Source organism: Oculina patagonica, chromosome 4 (genome assembly GCF_052425735.1).
Source record: "Oculina patagonica isolate OP01 chromosome 4, crgOcupat, whole genome shotgun sequence".
Lineage (NCBI taxonomy): Eukaryota > Metazoa > Cnidaria > Anthozoa > Scleractinia > Oculinidae > Oculina > Oculina patagonica.
The window spans coordinates 26,252,831-26,267,090 of record NC_135761.1 but is presented as its reverse complement, the minus strand read 5'-3'; the positions used below and the strand labels follow the sequence as shown (position 1 = coordinate 26,267,090).

The 14,260-nt window shown below is 38.6% G+C and overlaps 1 long non-coding RNA gene and 1 pseudogene across 1 annotated transcript; both read left to right on the top strand.

Moving 5' to 3' along the window:
- Positions 1-3,120: 3,120 nt before the first annotated feature.
- LOC144649941 (uncharacterized) lies at positions 3,121-5,205 on the top strand (annotated as a pseudogene).
- A 492-nt stretch (positions 5,206-5,697) lies between these two features.
- On the top strand, positions 5,698-11,562 carry LOC144649942 (uncharacterized). Its single transcript, XR_013569985.1, has 9 exons — positions 5,698-6,055; positions 6,810-6,978; positions 7,585-7,733; positions 8,308-8,371; positions 8,701-8,749; positions 9,230-9,372; positions 9,940-9,987; positions 10,383-10,430; positions 10,912-11,562. It is a non-coding gene; the product is annotated as an uncharacterized LOC144649942 (long non-coding RNA).
- Positions 11,563-14,260: the final 2,698 nt, after the last annotated feature.

Sequence of the window (14,260 nt, the reverse complement as noted above, 5' to 3'; positions counted from 1 at the left end):
CTGTCAGTGGAGCAGTACATAAAATAAACATTGTGGCTGCCGTGTGCTGCAAAAAGATCAAAAAGATCCAGATTATGTTATGTTAGTAGGAAGTCGAGCATGAGAATCGATTCTGAATATTACAACACCAGACACACTCATGAATTGATGAAATGCCTCCCTTGTAAAACGAACTTAACTGTCCTTGAATTTATTGTTGAAATGAAGCAAAGACGCTATGAGTAACATTTCCAGTCCACAAAGGTTTGTAAACTGTGCTACACGACAGGATAATTTGAATGGTTTCCGATAGAACATTTAGCCGGAGAGGACGTATATTAATATAATATGTACTATGTTATTTATATTCATTTTTCTTACAAACCACTTTGAAACTGTGAGTGAGCACATACAGTATACTTCATTTAGAAAAAACACCATCCTGCATTAGATAGATGTTTAATGCTTATAATGTCGAGAGGCGGCTGACTGAGGAGAGGAGCTGAGCTCATTTCACGAGTAACTCTGATGCACATGTGGTGTAAAGAAGATTATTTTACGGCATTTAAAAAGGAGGATAAAATTGGTCTTTTTAATGATGGTCGTTTTGGTCGTTTACAATCAACCATAATCAACTATTGGAGCTCATTGGAGGAAAATTTTTTTCGGACAAACTCTTTTTAAATAAACAGCTGAAAGGTTTTGATCCTAAAATGGCGTACTAACTTGCAACTAGTGCCATACGGGAAATAGTGCGAACATGGCTCAAGGTCCAAAATTTGAGCATTGTACTCGGCAGTCCATGGTTAAATTCTCTTGCTAGGTATTAACCCTCCTCCTTAAAAAAAAAACAATAACATAAAACAGAAACAAAAAAATAACTGAGGCAAGTGCCTCGGTTTGCCTGAAAGCGACTACGGCCATGGCACCAAATAAGAACGGGCACCGGCTGATCATGAGCGTGCAAGCTCGAATATTGTGCCCAGTCATTCTCCAACAAATCCCCAGTTTTTTTTGCTCCTTTCCTTTTCGTTTTTCTCGGCCTTCTTATTCTCGCTACCGTTTACTCTGTACTCTCATCTCTTCTGGACTGAAAAGTTTTGATCTTTATGTACTTTATCAATGGAAAAGCCTGGAAAGGGGACCTTGATCAAGGACAGGTATATTGGTCTGTTTTACCTTAATTTTTTTAACCAAAATCTGATCACGTTCTGTTTTCGACTAGCTCTGTCAGAATGTAGTCGTTATTTTGTTTCTTCCGCTATTCACCGCTGAAGCAGTAATTTCTGTTGTTTTTGCAGTCGACTGTGGCCTATTAGCTACAGTCCAAGGCTCAATATGATAAAATTAGCTGAACACGAGCTGTGACTGAGATCAGAGGTGAAACATTGCCAGGGCTACTCACATTCATGAGTTGGAATGCGATAGCAACTTCCCCAGTTGTCATTATAACGTCAGACGATGTAAGATCTGTCGATTAGCCTCGCTTCATCGGTATTTAGCTCAAAATATCCGCTTCAACAAACAATGTAAATAAAGGAGATTTCCGCTTTTTGAGCAGGCCAAATTTTTATTGATTTTACTGAACAAACTGGTTTTGGGTAGATGTTAGAATAATGCTGACTGCAGTTCACTGTTCGGTGCTATGTATTATATGTATTACTGCACATTAGTTTTCACTGAAAATGTTGGCTACACCAGTTTTTACTTACTGATAATGTTCTCGCAACAGTTTGCCAAACTCCAGGCTTCCAACAGTCTCAGGGCAAACATTTCAAAGAAAATACGAATACAGGATTTGGTAGATGATCGAGAAGGGAAGTTTATTATTACATTATTCACCAAACTAAGCGTGCGGAGAAACCCCCCCCCCCCCCCCCCCCCCCTTGACATTTCCAGCCATCGCGCGAGGCGGTCATCTGTCGTTGCAAACATTTTTATTTTATAGCATTCTAAAAAGGATCTCCACAATCTTCACATTTGAAAGCGAACGACAGAGTATTTATATTCAATGATAAATGAATCAAAGCATACTAAGTTAACGTGTCAAGCGTGTACTTAGGACGTCGCACTTTCCATATTTGAAAGTGAACAACTAATCAGTCATTTTTAATGGTAAATGAATCAAAAAGAAAGCATACGACGTAACGTACTAAGTTCGTACTAAAATTCTGAGGATCCCCACACTTTTCAAATTTGAAAGCAATAACAGAACATTCATATTTAATGATAAATGATTCAAAAACAAAGCTTACAAAGCCAACGTTAAAAAAATAGGATAACGTAAGGAAAAACAAATGAGGGGAAACTCCTCGAGAATTTCTGGAAACTGGTTGTCTTAATCTATCTGTTGTTTGCAAAAATATCCTTTAAAAGGGAAACGCACAAAAATATCACTCAAGCTTTACTTAAGTGTCCAGGACAAAGTGAGCTGAGAGTGCTAAATTGTAAACAGTTTTAGCCAATTTGTCACAAAACAAAAATCCCACGCATGTCGGAAGGGAAATATCCCAAAAGTTTAAAACTCGTGGTGTTACTCTTTTTTCTTTCTTCAATTCCTTCTTTAAACCTCTTACAGCAAGGCGCCCAAAAGTGTGACCACTTTTAATTTATTCACATTCTTTCGTGCAGATTTTATCCAATCAGAAGTCAACTGCAAGCTATCCACGGCTTTTGATTGGATTAAATCTGCACGAAAGAATGTGAATAAATTAAAAGTGGTCACACTTTTGGGCGCCTTGCTGTAAATGTCATTCAAATTCAGGCATAATGTCCCCTTAAGGTAAAGCAAATTATTTAACACTGAATTAATAGGTAACTGTAGTGTACTGTAGGGGGAAACTCCTTGACAATTCCTGGAAATTCGTCGGCCAAATCTGTCTGTGGCTTGCAGAAATATCTCTTTAATCGAAGGGAAACGAAAAATCCCACGCATGACTGGAGGGAAAAATCCCAAAAGTTTGATCTATGCACTATTGTTTACCTGGTCTTAAAATACTCAGCCCGTTGTATATCGGCTCGGTTTGGTCATCTGCACCTCACAGTTGTCAAATCATGGAGGGGGAAGAGGATGTGTACATGAACGGAAAGAGTCAACCAGTTTACAACAATCTTCTTCCGAAGATAAATTGATCATGAAGGGAAGTGACTGTCAAAAGCGGGAGACTAGAATAACGAAAGAAAACCTTTACATGGTATTAGAATTTTGGATGGAAAGGTTTCCATTGCAGTTCTCGACACCACAGTCATGCCCGAACGATGGCAACAGTAAGAAATTTAAGAAAGTTGGAGTGGTGCACGTTTTGCCAACCGATCGAGTACTGGCTGCCGGCTGCAGACGCGATGGGGTCCACGGAGTCGCCCGTGTCATGGTCAACCATTGCGGAAAACTCGAAGGTTGCAAAGTCTTCGTTTCCCGGAAACCTTGCTCCCTTTGCGCAAAGCTTCTCGTGCAGTCCAGAGTTTCCCGTGTATTCTATCTGCCGATAGAACCGGAATCGGAAAACGAAGGAGAGCTGGCCAGAGCGGATAATCTCTTCAAAGTCAGCCCCGTGGGTCAGTCAGTTTTTGTCCCTTGCGTTGAAGAAAGGGTTTTGACGAGGGACGAGAAGAAGCTTCCGGAAGAGATAACGCCTGAAGATGTTGGCACTTGCCGCGACAAACTTTTCGAACAATGGTGGAGCACCAAATGGATCGAACGGGCCCAAGAATGTCTTCCTTGGCCATGCCTGGACATCAGGATGAAATCTCAGGTTCAAAGTGATTTCAAATCACTAATGAAATGGATCGCCGTTGTCAAAACACTGATGGACAAGGGTGTTGCATTCAGAAAGGTGAAGATTACAGAAGATTTTCGTGTGATACACGATCGCCATGCCGAGGATTACCCTGACTTCGAAATGGCTTACCACATAATGATTTTTGCCAAAATGCTCGCCCGGCAGACAGATGATCCTAAGACTGGTGTTGGAGCTGTCATCATAAAGGGCAAAGATCCAGATATTGCAACGCTTGGCTGGAATGGCTTTCCATCCAAGGCGTTGTATGGTGAATTTCCCCGAGCCTCTGACGATGATGATACACCTGAAACAAAGTTTCCTTATGTCATCCATGCCGAGCAGAACGCTCTCTTGTGCGGAACAGCAAGGATTTGACAGATGGTGTCCTGTTTGTTACAAAGCCTCCATGCGATGAATGTGCACCCATGATCAAACTCAGTGGTGTGAAGACTGTTATAGTTGGAGAGAAGATAGACAGAAGTCAAGGAGGGGAACTGTCCTACAGCTTGATCAGGGAATACATCAGAGAAGGGACTGTAGCCTGCTATCAAATGGAGAAACTGAAGACATTGGCAAAGCCTACGGCTTCGTACCCGGAAATAAGGAAGAAAATGAAGTCTAATTGAGTATTACGCTTTGAAACTTAGTTTCTGAACCTCTTCGACCATGGATATCGACTGACACAAGCAATCGGCTTAAACTGTGTGTTTCAGGGTGGTTTTCACCTTGTCTTGCAGCTAGACATGTATTGTTATTGGCTAAAAGTTAGGGCCTAGTAATTGACTTCGCTATATTTAGCTTGGGTGCAATAGAATATAATAATAATTAATATTATATCGGATTCCATAAAGAAAGAAAGTCCGACATTATTCCTTCAAATACGTTACCTTTGCACATCAAATTGTTTTAGTCTCGAAATTAATGATATGCACCGTCTATCTCGCTTTTATTTTACGTAAATATGCTCTTAAGCTACATGATAAATAATATTACAGTTGTTTAAAAATGTACAGTTTCATACAGTAGTGGGCAAGCTGCTTGTAAATTTTCAGTAAATAGAAATTTGGCCTTTGAGAGGTACAATTCACCCAGCTTATCATAAAAAATGTAGGAATTGAAAGCTACCCTCGCCTTGTCAGTCAGTCAGTCATTGTTGAGAAGTTGTATCATATTTCGATGCTGCAAATCTTATTTAGCTATTGTATGCCATTTTTGGATGTACCATTTTTAATAGGTGTTGTAGATTGAGTAGGTGTTTTTTTCTAGACTGATGTTACATTTACTAGAGCGACACGAGGGGATATCTCTTGGGAGCACACGCTGCCACAGAAGGTAATTTGAAGACTGTTAAAAGATGTAAAGGCAGTTTTTAACTTATTTTATATTATAGATTTAAGATCATTTTCTAAGATTTTTCGTCTTTTGCTTGTAAATAGATTTAGACTGTTTTGTAGCTTTTTATCGTTTATTACGTGCACTTCGAAGAAGTTTTATTGTAAGCTCTTGGGTATAACGTGATTAATAAATTACTTATTTAAATAAATAGAATATAAAAAGCTGGCTTTCCAAGACGATTTTTCCTCTAAAGTTGGCTCATGAGCGTATAGTAGTTATTAAATATTACCTGATGCTACTGCAGTTTTACTGAATTTACAACATGATTCACGAAAATGACGTTCATTTTAAGTACCGCGAACATAAATGTAAGTCATGTCGTTTTTTTCTCTGCCTTCGCCCCTCCAATTTCAGACTACGGATCAACTGGGTATAAAACACGGTTTGGGTGTATAAAACGAGGTCTGGTGTAAAATAATCAAACGTTTAGTAAGTAAGTAGCAGTTCCAGGCGTTCTATTAGTTGGGGATTAACACGAAGAACGACGAGTGGAAAAGACTGGGGGTTTGGGGTGACTAACCGAACGCTTGGCAAGCTACAGAGTAAGATGAGAGAAATCAAAACTTTTCAGCGCGACCTTAGGTATTTTTTTAAAAAAATTCCAGGTATTTGCCAATTGACTTTTTTCGTTTACAGTCTGGGTCTTCATCATTTTACCAGTCTGCGCTTTATATACTCGTCCGAGGCCCTCGTCCGTATTATTTTTGCCATCAGTCCGTGCAGTCCGCAGTCCGTAGTCCACAGTCCACGGTTTCCTTCATTCAATGCAGTCACCCGGCATGCCATGCGATCAAACGCCTTCACAAATCCCATATGTCTGTGCGATCGTCTTCTGCGAGCACATGGTTTCAGTCGGTTACTTGCATGGCGGAGTGGAGAAGCAATTTCGCGTTTTAAAAGAGGTAATATTTTCGTTAGGTTTGCCCGTAAACGTAGTCTTAGCTTCTACATAGTTCGCTTAAACGAATGATTGTGCTTGTAGAGTACAGCAAGCGTTAGAAATTTCTTGTGGAGGCTCAATTGGTAAGAGCACGTTGCTTGTGGTCCATGCATGTGGTACTAAAAATTTTAGCTAAAGCTTTATTTTAAGTTCCTAATCTAAGGTTTCTTATTTCACTGCATTGAATTAAGTTTGCTGCTTGTTAGGGGTTGTAAAGTCCACTATGATGACTAGAATAATCCCAGCTCGCTTTGAGTTTCTCAATGGAAACGTTGAAGAAAAAAGCATTCTCTGTATCTTTGTCTGAGTGGATCATTTGCTAGTCTTTTGCTCTAGATAACGTTATAAAATTTTTAATAAGCTAGATTAAGATTAAGGTTGAGCTTGTATGTATGTTCGAAAGTAACCAGAGGTTTTTCTTGGAAAAGGTAGCTTAGGAAATAATTATTATTTGTCTCTATTTGTGAGCTCTGCAAAAAACCTCGGTATGGCAAACCTCTCATTGCTCTCAACCTCAAAGCACTTAAAATCTGAAGATTGAGGTAAAAAATCAGGAGATGTCAGTAAAAACAAGAAAATAGTTCAACTGAGTGACAAAAATACCTAAAAACCAGGTGCTAATCAAGTGACTTGTGACTGTATACAGTATGTATAGTTTTAATTAGATGGGGAAAAATGAAGGTACATTAATTTTTATACATATTTTTTTCTTGTAGGATCTGAGTGAGTGGCATTTGTAATGGTTATGCTGTGGTGTTCTGCAGAGTAGTCAGTGGTTTAATAATCACACATGCAAGGAACATCCGGTTCACAATTCTCAGTATGTACAAAGTATACTGCAAGAACCAATTAAAATACATGTACAGCCTACCTTGTGATGTACAGGTTAGCATTTATTTATGCAAGTTTAAAATAATTCACACAGACAGAAACAGACAAACTCAAATTAAGTCCAAAACTATTTAAACAGGGTAGCATCAGGATATGTCGACCGATTACTAACCATTAATGAAGGTGACGAGAAGAAAAAAGATTGCTTACCTACATACATGTACATGTATCTCACTGCATAGTGCTTTCTTTGACAGATTTTGCAAATTTATTTGTAAATACACATTTAGGAGATTTCATGAATAAGGGGCCCTAAATCTTTACGTAATGGTGTTGTTGACTTATAGCAGACCTGTTTTCAGACCAAACCACTGTGATGACTAGAATAATCCCAGCTCGCTTTGAGTTTCAACAGAAGCGCTGAAGAGAAAAGTATTCTCTAACTGTAGTCTGAGTGGTTATTTGATCAAAACACACTACATGTAGATTTAATGCAAAATGCCAATTTGCTGTTGATAACATAATAATAACTATATTGACTTGACTTAAACCCTTAAGTTCCTGTGGAACATAGGTCATCCACCAGAGATCTCCATCTTCCCCTGTCCTTGGCCACTATAATCATATTAATTTATTTTTTCTTTACATTTATCATGGCAGCACTCCCAGTGTTGCAGTCTCGATTGCAGTAACAACCAGCGTGCTATGCAACCAAATACCTTCAGTCCCATATGCTTGTGTGATTATCTTTTGTGAACAGTCTGGCTGGTTGTTGGCTGGCCGTGGTAGTGGTCGTGTGATGGAGTGAAGTGAGTAAAGACTAGTGCTTTTAAGTCATTGTGGTGAATCATGTCGAGAGGTACATTTGTTACAACAGTATCATGTTAAAAATACCTTGCTGAAGTACATGTATTGTATAATTGACTCAGAGCAGTACATGTACATTTATGCATTAGATTGTTATTGCTGTTGGTGAGGAATACATGTTAAGACAAGCATATGACAGAATTTTTACATTGCATGTTGAAAACTCGTTCTCTGAGACAGCAATGGCAGATTAAAGTGTACAGTATGTGGTAGTAGCTGAGTTGGGTATTTTAATCAGTAAAAGTGTTACAGCAGATCTATCCAGGACATGCAGAAAGTGTAATCTTTCAATACATGTACATAATTGCATGTAGATCTCACTCTCTGTGTCGTGGGTTTCCTTTTACGGGAGATTCCATTGTAGTTGATATTTGGCTTACATGTCAGTTACATTGTATCTTTTGTGATGCCCAAGGAGTTGTGCAGCTTAAAACTTGCAGCTATCCTCAGATATGACTTTAACTTAGACGTTTCCATCTGACAACAATCTAAAAGTACCTGTCTATTATGTTTCAGATTCAAACCAATTTTGTTACCTTGTGTACTAGAATTGCAAGTGTATGACAGCCATTACATTCAGGTAAACCTTGATTCTTAACAAGATAATATTATCTTAATTGCTGTCAATGAAGATATTTTAAAGACAAGCATATGACTGAATGCTTTTGTTGAAAACCTTTAGTCAGAGACAGCATTGTAATAACAAGAAAACAAATCAAAGGCACTGCATGTCTCTTTTGTCTTTGATACACAACTTTCAAGGGATACTTTTACTACATCTGAATTGTTTACCTGACAATTTTTTGTAATTGTTATAATATCATGTTATGTTTTTTGAATAATGCCTGAAAAGCACATGGATTACTAAAAGTACTGTACTAAGATGATATTAATTTCATCCTCATGTAGGAAGAAAGGTGCTGTGTTCTTCTTGACTAGGATGTATTCTTATTTAAAGGTTAGTTCATTTTTGATGATCGGGAATCGGAATTACATGTATGTGTAGTGGTACAGTAGTTGTGACATGTTTGCTAAGGAAGTGTTTTGTCATATGATGAGATATTTCACAGACCTGTTCTGATTGCTTGTGAGGAATGTGAAAATTTCTTCTGATGATAAACAAAAAACTTCCAATGTTTCCTGTGTATTAACAGACACTAGTTTGTGTGTTTCAGTGGTTTATCTTAATCAGTGTGGTGCATTTGTAACTATACAAAATGATGCCATTGACTAGTGTGCATTTTTAAGCTTGTTTGTTAGTCCACAGCTGGAAATAGCTATTAAAAAAAATTAAATACCAAAAAGAAAAAGAATAAAGAAAATTGATGAAATTACATTTTATTTCTTGTGACCTTTGTGTTGAATTATGATACATGTGCACACATTATGCTACAATTATTTTGTGATGTATAATGTGCAAATTTGTTTGTTGTTGTAGGAAAGGAAATAGAATGAGAAAGAAAAAAAGGTTGACAGGCAGCCAAAAAATTTCCCGCGACCTGCGACTAATTTAAAGATCATGGGGCCTCCTGAGTGTATTGATGAAAGTGATCATGGATTTGTAAATAAACATGAAGGCAGGTATGTGTCATAAACTGTGTGTCTAAATACCATACTAATTAGAGTATGTTGAAGCTTCATCATAATAGGCCTTATGCATGATGTCAATTGCTCAAAATTCCCCCTCCCAAAAAAGAAAGCTTTGTTGACACAAAATTATTCTCAAACCTCTGGCACTTTCATGTTACTATAAGTATTCTTTTCATCTTCTTTGAGAATCTGTTCATGTTTAGTTTTACACGTTTGCAGTTTGAGGAAGGCTTAGCATTGAAATTTGCTAGTCTGACATTAAGATAAATTTTTACACATTTTGCCCCACCCCCTGAACAATGTCGATAAAACACTTTGAACTGACACACAAGTGTATCAAGTTCTTATAGTTGTATTGAGCATAATTTCAGGTTTTTGACAAGGTTGTTGTTATCTTCATATGGGCAATGAAGATAAAATTAATGTCTCGTTCGTATGAACATTACTGATTAAAAGAATCTTACTGAGCTCTCACAAAAAAGAAATGCCAGATTAAAAATGGACGTTTGTACCCGTAAGCAAAAGTGTACCTCATGTTTATGTGCTGTTTTTTCGCAGGTTGAGGATTTTGTTGGCCAATACTTAGAATGTGTACAAGATGATTAGGTAAGACTTGTATCTTGCCCATGTACAGTTAGCTCTGAAGAGGGTCGATATACACTGTACCAGGCAATAGAGAGGCACATTTTCAATGGCTGCCAAAAAAAGCACTTTTACACATTTTGCCCCACCACACATCTGAACAATTTTGATAAAACACTTTGAACTGACAGATGACTGCATCAAGTACATGTACTTACATGTAGTAGAGTAATGAGCATAGTTTCAGGCTTTTGGCTTGTGATGGGCGATGAAGATAAAATTTATGTCTCGTTCGTATGAACATTACTGATTAAAAGAATCTTACTGAGCTCTCACAAAAAAGAAATTCCAGATTAAAAATGTACATGTTTGTACCTATATGCAAAAGTGTACGTCATTTTTATGTGCTTTTTTCACAGGTTGAGGATTTTTTTGGCCAGTGCTAAGAATGTGTATAAGATGATTAGGTAAGACTTGTATCTCGCCATGTATCACCAAATATCTATTTTGTCAGTAGTAGCAAGTCATACATGTATGTCACACCTCCATGTTTGATGACCCTGGTAATACCATGTAGCTGAGTGACAATGGGGAAAGGCGAGCTTCCAGCGCCTTTAAATATCTGGTACCCATGGCTAAGGGAAGGAAACCCCGACAGAAAATCCCTGGTCCTCCAGGTTGGGGGTTGGGCATGGGGCCAATCACCCCATCCTGTAAAAGCAAGATGATTACAGAAACCGGAAATTGATGTCAAGGCCACTCTGAGTGTACCAATAACTACCATCCAGCCCTATCCCCCACCTGTGGGCAAGAAACTAAGAGAGCAGTAAAGAGGGTCGATATACTAGGCAACACTGAATAGAGAGGCACATTGTCGATCGGTGGATTCTATTTCAAATTTACAAAAGTAGTAAACTAAGAAAAATACACTTTCATTTTTTTCACTAGAAACCTGAAACTGAAGGTCGGGTTGTCTTTAAAATCTGTGCATTGACGTCAAGACTACAACCAGCCTACAACCTGCTCCTCTTAGCTGGCTGTGAAGATAATTCATTGGCAGGAAGTGCACTGAGGTTGTACTCCACAACATTATCGCCGAAGAAGGCAAAGTCTGATATAAAGGAGTCATGGAAATTATTCAAGGTCATCGAGCTTGAGGCAACACAAGATGAATAAAAAATATGAATGTTTGCCAACATTAACGTTTTTAATCATTTTTAACAGTTCATTTATTTTCCCAACAAACTGCCTTTCAAGTAAGTCGCTGTGGCTCAAAATATGGCAGACCACAAAGATGAACTCTCCAGACCATTTTAGTCACTAATTCCAAATTCTAATTCCTAGTACAGTTGTTATTACATTGTATCTCTTTCTCCTGTCCTTGTACGTGTTTCTATTTGCCTTTTATTGGTCTCTTTCTTTCTTTTTATGTGTGAATTTGTGCTATCTTTCCGACCTGTAATTTTTCTTCATTTAATACTTACGTCATCTGGCTGCCTGGCTCCGCTAGCCCCTATGGTTATTCCAGGCAGCCAGTAGTTTGTGAATGTTTTGTAATGAAAAGAGTACAAATAAAAATAATTATTGTTGTTAAAAGATTGTTGTTGTCATGGTCGATGTAGTAAGGCCAGCCATTGCGATTTGCTTTAATAACACCCGGTAATCCGCCTCTATGCTGTTGCACAGGGAAACAATTCCAGGTTGGACTAAGCTAGGCTGTTCCTTTCTCTTGTGTGTGTGTGTGTGTGTGTGTGTGGGGGGGGGGGGTGGGGGCATTTTCCCGAAGAGCGTCTGACGGATAATGATAATCGTTCTATGATCTATGGAGACATGAAGCCAATCATAGCTCGCGATTATTGTACTCACTTTTTGACTTGAATTTCTGGTGTGACGAATACAGAAAGGACTGATAGTATGCGCCTTGTTTTAATGAAGATGAATACCGTTGATCTGTATAATTCTACCGGTGGTTGTTTTAGATTAACTGAGACCTGATCAGTTTCCTAGCGTGGGGAGTCGGGTCACTCGAGAGAGTCACGGGCGAAAAGGCACGAGATTTGTAGTAGCATTTGAACGGTCCCAAACCACACCTTTTATCCTCTGGAAGGTACCCATGATTACCACCATCAGGAACCTGCGATCAGGCGTTAATTTTCTCGCCGCGGAAGGGTCGCCGTCAGCGCATAGAATCTGACAAAAGAAGAAATTTATTAGATTGCAGAAAAAAAGAAAAGTTGAAAACTAGAAGTTAAATTTTTACCTGTCAACTACTATAAATATACTAATTCCTGGGTAATATGTAAACCTGCAACCTGCCATGAATAGTGAACGTCAAAATACAAGGATGTCCAAAATGACATTTTGAGATAGACGATTTCAGAGAAAGGGACCACTGTAGCAAAAACTGTTCTGCGTCTTAAACTTGGCTTAAGCACAGGCATACATGAAAGCATAGTCGCATAAGAAGAACGATCACATTCTTCTCATGCTGTCGTCTCACAAATAATCGATGTATGAAATACTTTTTCCAAGACGCAGGTTTGAAAACTTTATATTTTACAAAGAATACAAATTACAGTCAGCTACTTTCATTTACGTTATTTTTTAAAAAAGCTTTTCCCGAAAATTATTCAAGACCCCCTGTGAAACGTCATCGCTTCTGCATGCATTACGTGCCGTATAGTTATGTTAAGTAGAAAAAAAAACACTGAATGCAATGGTCACACGACACATTTCGACGGTCTGGCCAAGACCTGTACGCATGCGAACAGCCTATTACCCGTGGAGTAGTAAGTGGAGTGGCAGCCATGGACAGCTGTTTCGTCCTTCCACGGGTAATAGGCTGTGCGCATGCGTACAGGTCTTGGCCAGACCGTGGAGATGAGTCGTGCGACCATTGCATTCAGTGGTTTATGTTAAGTAGGTCAATTCAACAGTAAAGCTAATCCCGGGGAGTACAGGGCGATCTTTCAATTGCATAACATACAACTTTGCATAAAGAAGGTAACATGCTGCTAATTATCGGCGAAATTTTCAGCTCTTTGCGTGCAATATTCAAGAAAGCGTTCAAAAACTGCAAACTTTATGGGTGCAAAAGCGCTATAATGAGCCTATGCTGTAATATACGATACTACTTGCGAGCAAGGTCAAACGCTGTGAATCTTGTAATCGTTTACACTGGCCAGTTGCATTAGAAGAATGCAGTTTTCTATATACTGAATCTACTAGAACTCATCTTTCGTTTATACGTTGTATTAGTTCTTTTGAGTATTTTGCTCTGTGTTTTACGCGGCGGTTTCTTGTTGAGCTCTTAACTTGATTTCTGTTCACTTAGGCCCCGTCCACACTGACCCGGGTAAATTTGAAAACGCATCTTTTTTTCTCCGGTTAGGCCAACCGTCCACAGTGAAACGGCGTTTTCGGTCACCGAAAACGGAGCTTTTCAAAAACGCTCACCAATGAGCGTTTGGACTTGGAGCGTGAAATAGTGTATTTTTATAATTGTAAATAATTTTAGAGGGCCACTGGTTTGTTAGTATTTTTTATGTTATTTTAGTGCTACCCTCGTTAAATAATATAAAGACTTTACTTTTACTTTTACTCACTAATGAAGCGTATCGTTTTCAAATTTACCCGGGTTAATGTGGACGGAAAACATTTTACCCGGCGTTTTCAAATTTCTCCGTTTTCAAATTTACCCGAGTCAGTGTGGACGGGGCCTAAATCTCGGAAAATGTGCATTAGAGGTTAGTTCTTTATTAAAAATCAGTTGCGATCGATCACTGTGCACATGCAACAAAATTAATACGCTTTCCTGTAGTTAGTTCCCAGTCCTATTCGAATCTACCAATCGGTCGATCGCAAAAGTTCCACCCACTCGTCGCCTAATGACATTAAGCGATGCCGTCATGACGTCATCGCTTATTGAGCTCTCGGCAATTTGGTGATATTTTCCAAATCTATATTAAGACAAATTATATTGCCTTCTTCATGTCAACGTCATGTAAGATGAATAACATTGCATACATTCTCCAGTTAGGAATAAGTAGAACTAGTCTTTGAGTCATCTAGTCTTTTAGAGTAAATGTAACAAAGCCGTTATTATATTTATATGACTCTAGTCCTGGCCCTGCCGAAGGGTATTTCTACTTATCGCCTGATATTGACCCATATTGGTCACTGATCTACTCCGATAGACCGATTCTATTTCCGTAACACAAGCCTGACTGATCATTTTATATACAAACGAAAAAAAAATGTCCAATGTTCTTATCCGATAATAAATGATGCTCCGAGC